The sequence below is a fragment of the Callorhinus ursinus genome, unplaced genomic scaffold (genome assembly GCF_003265705.2).
Source record: "Callorhinus ursinus isolate GAN/ISIS: 27379988/994484 unplaced genomic scaffold, GSC_fseal_2.0 scaffold1, whole genome shotgun sequence".
In the NCBI taxonomy this organism is placed as follows: domain Eukaryota; kingdom Metazoa; phylum Chordata; class Mammalia; order Carnivora; family Otariidae; genus Callorhinus; species Callorhinus ursinus.
The window spans coordinates 72,883,785-72,888,245 of record NW_027397063.1 but is presented as its reverse complement, the minus strand read 5'-3'; the positions used below and the strand labels follow the sequence as shown (position 1 = coordinate 72,888,245).

Below are 4,461 nucleotides of genomic sequence, written 5' to 3'. Positions count from 1 at the left end.
CAGAACTGATACCATCACTTAAGAACCTAAATGCAAATATCATAAATATAATACTAGCAAGATGAATTAAGTAAAGTATAGTTAGAGTTTGTCCCAGAATGTAAGAATGTTTAACCTAGGAAAGTTTATTATTGTGATTTTCCATATTAAAAAATTAAAGGAGAAAATACACAATTGTCTTAACAGATGCAGAGAAAGCATTTGATAAAATTTTACACCCATTCATGATAAAACTTACCAAATTGGGAATAGAAGGAAATTATTTGAACATGATAAAGGTTATCCACCAATAATCAATAGCAAGCATACTCACATGGCACAATTTCAGAAGCATTTCTTTTAAACTCAGGAATAAAACAAGGATGCTTGCTCTCATCACGCATTTTCCACATTGGAGAACCTAGCCTATGCAACAGTAAAAGAAAAAAAAGAAGAGGTGTAAGAATTGAAAAGGAAGAAATGCAAGTGTTCTTTTTTACAGACTATAACTGTCTACATAGATAATTAAAAAAATTTACAGAGAAATTATTAGAAGTATTAAATGAATTCAGCAATATTGTTGGACACAAGGTCAACAGAGAAAAATTACTGGTCTTCCTATTCATCAATCATGACCAGTTAGAAAATGTAATGGGAAAAGCAAAGATCTCCTTCATAATGGAGATAAAGTATGAGGTACCCAGTGCTTAATCTAATGGAAGATAGGAGAATTTTTATGGAGAAAATTATAAAGCATTGTGGGAAGGATACAAAAGAAGACCTGAAAATAAACGAAGAGACATATGTTCATGGATCAGAAGACTCAGTGTCCTAAATATTCCAGTGTCTCCCAAATAATCTATAAATTCAACTAAATTTCAATTAAAATCCCAATGAAGTTTTTTTTTATGGTATTTGACAAACCGATCTTAAAATTCATATGAGGAACAAGAACTAGATAATTTTGGAAAAGAACACAAGGAGGTGGGATGGAAGGAAGGCTTAACCTACCAGATAACAAGACTTTGTGGTGTTACAAGGGAATAGTAATTAAAGAGTGGGGTGGTGATCAGAACAGAGAGCCCAGGAAGAGACCCACGCACATATGGAAATACTAGCTGGCATTTTAAATCCACAGGAGAAAGAAATTACTTTTAAAAATAAGTGATGCTTGGAAAATTGATTATCCAAACAGAAAAACATCAAATTAGATTCCTAGTCCCATACTCCAAAATAAATAACCAGAAAGCTAATCTTTAAAACTTTTAGAAGAAATATGGAGAGTTCTTTATGACCTTTGGGCAGGTAATGATTCGTTAAATAGGAGACAAAAATAAATCATAAAAGGAATGAATCACATTTTACCTATTTTAAATGAACAATGTCTTTTTTGGGGCGCCTGGGTGGCTCACTTGGTTAAGTGTCCAGCTCTTGATTTTAGCTCAGGTCATGACCTCAGGGTTGTGAGATCGAGCCCCATGTCGGGCTCTGCGCTGGGTGTGGAGCCTGCTTGAGATTCTATTTCTCCCTCTCCCTCTGCCCCTCCCTCCTTTCTCCTTCTCTTTAAAACAAGCAAACAAACAAACAATGTCTTTTCAAAAAAGACATTTTAAATAAACTCGAAGACAAGGCTGAGACCAGGGGAGGGTATTTGCCACACAAAGAACTGACAAAAGATTAGTATCTACAATTTGTAAAAACATCCTACAAATCATATAGGAAAGAGATCAACAATACAACGGGGAAATATGCCTAGAGAATGAAGAGGCAACTAAGAGAAAAGGAGATCTGAATGGGCAACTTCACTAATAAATGAGGAAATAAAAATTTAAACCACCTGAGATACCATTACACACCTATTAGATTGGCAACAATAAAAAAGGAATACTACGAGCATTTACAAGGACGTAGAGTAGATAAACAGAAATTCTCACAGGCTGCTGGAGGGAGAGTAAACTGGTATGATCACTTTGAAGAGCAATTTGGCAATGTCTAATAAATCAGATGTGCTTGTCCCTCAGCTCTTCAATTTCTAGAGAAATCCTCACGTGCGCACAAGGAGGAATGTACATGGGTGAGAATCCATTATAATGTTGCTCATATTAGGGAAAAACTGGAAATCATCTATAAATCCATCAACTGGAGAATGAATAAATAAAGGGGATACTACAGAGCAGTGAAAATGCTACATGTATAAACATGGAAAAATCTTAAAAATGTAATGTCAAAGAAGAAAAACCACTTTGTCAAATGACATATAGAGTGTGATACATTTTACATGAAGTTGAAAACATGGATATTACATATAGTTACACATATATATTACACAGTATAAACATACAAGGGAAAGATACATGTCAGAATTCGATAGAACTGGGGGTTGGAGGCTTAAATGTAAGATATGTTAGTGTCTTTACTTCTTTGAACTGTTACAGTAAAAATCATAATAATCCAGATCTGCGTGAATGTCGGTTCAGATACGACGACTCTTGAGTTCCTTGTGTGTGCCTGTTTCATGACACTGGGGCTCCCCCCTAAATCCTGAGCTCCCTCAGGGGCATTGTCTTTTTCCTTTCTATATTCCTTGGGCCTAGCATAGTGTGGATGTTCAACCGTGTTTGTTGACTGACTGACTGACGGATGGACTGAATGTGTAAATGGAGAAAGAGGGGAGTGCCAAAGGAAGAAGGTTGGGAGGAGGGTGGACGGAGAGACCGAGATGATGCTTTGACTGCCTGCATCTGACGTCGTCTCCTGTGGAGAGAAGGAGATGGGCTTCAGAAAAGCCAGGGATAGGAACCCAGCCGGACCCGAGGCATGACTGGAGGGAGAAGCCAAGGACGTTTCTGAGCCTCTCCCCTGGGGGATGGGGCTGGTGAGTCACCACCTGACATTTGATGTGTCTAAAAAGGGCGCCCTGAAGGACCCATAGATTTAAGAAGATGATGAGTTTAATTTTGGACAGCGTTGTGAGACCCCTAGGTATAATGATCCAGCTTGTACTAGGATATCTGGGTCTACAGCTTAGAAGAGAGGCCAGGGCCACAGCGAAGATCTGGTTGTGTAGGAGAAAGACGGTAGGTACGTGGTGTGGCAGTGCATAAGCTTCCCCGGGGAGGGCCAGCAGAATGAGGAGGGCTGGTGGCTGCAGACAGACCCCTGGGAGCATCAAACATGTAAGGACTGAGTGGAGAGAAAGAATCCAGGCACAGAGGCTGAGACGAGAGTCCAGAGAAGGTAGTGAACAGGAGAGGTGAGGAAACAAGTTTTAGGAAAAAGAGTGGGTCAGATAAGGAAGAAGGGTCCAGAAAGATAAAAACTGAATAGGGTCCTTTGAATTTGGTGAAAGAAGGCCAGTTGTGGTCATTGGAGAGGCGGGAGGGGACACAGATTGCATTGTACCCTGAGCCATGGTGAGCTAATGTGAGCAAACATGGAGTGAATCTCGAAACCCACTTTCCCCAGGTGCCTGGACTTGAAGGGTGGGGAGAGATAGGTCACTGAAATCACAGGCTGGGGTGGGGGTTTGGACAGAGTTGGCTTTGAATAGGGAGGAAATCCGAAGAGAGAGAGAGGTTTAACATGTGGGAGGGAGGGGGACATAATTGACGAATCAAGGTTTTGGCAGAAATGTAGGAATGTACTAATACTAATACAAACGATACTAATTGGTACTAGGAATAATAATACTAGCAAACGTTTATACACTACCTATTATGTACAAGATGCTCTTCTAAGTGCTTAACATAACTCTAACTCATTTAATGCTTGTAGCAATTCGATGAGGGAGTACGATCCTTACCCCATTTCACAGATGAGGAAACTGAGGCAACGGAAGGCCAAACCATATCATCATTACCATTTCTTGAGCTATTTTTATTTGTCAAGAGTATTGCTGCTGATCTCAGCTCTGTAATGTATTAATAGAGCAGTTCTACCTATTAGGCAGAGGAAGAACACAACGACAGTAAGGACACAGCAGGAGAGTTTGCCTTGGTCTCTGATTCTGGAGGGAAGGAGGGGGAAGGTGGATGTGGATACAGAGATGGGTGTGGACATCAAGGAGAGAAGGCAACACGAGTTCAAGCCAGTTCAGGCCAATGGCCTCGATTTCTTTGGCAAAGTAGAGGAGGAACACATTCGTTGTGGAAAACACAGGTAACAATAAAATAAGAATTCCAAGCCCTTATCCGAAGGGGTACGTGTACCCCAATGTTTATAGCAGCAATGTCCACAATAGCCAAACTGTAGAAAGAACCATGATGTCCATCAACAGATGAATGGATAAAGAAGATGTGGTATATATACACAATGGAATATTATGCAGCCATCAAAAGGAACGAGATCTTGCCATTTGCAACGATGTGGTTGGAACTGGAGGGTGTTATGCTGAGTGAAATAAGTCAATCAGAGAAAGACATGTATCATATGACCTCACTGATATGAGGAATTCTTAATCTCAGGAAGCAAACTGAGGGTTGC

General features: G+C 40.0%; 1 long non-coding RNA gene across 2 annotated transcripts in view; it reads right to left on the bottom strand.

The window, feature by feature from the left end:
- Positions 1-316: 316 nt before the first annotated feature.
- LOC141374870 (uncharacterized) overlaps positions 317-4,461 on the bottom strand; it is a 7,978-nt gene continuing 3,833 nt past the window's right edge. For both annotated transcript variants that reach the window (XR_012382040.1, XR_012382045.1), the window contains exon 3: positions 317-405. This is a non-coding gene — a long non-coding RNA (uncharacterized lncRNA). The remainder of the gene's footprint in view (positions 406-4,461) is intronic.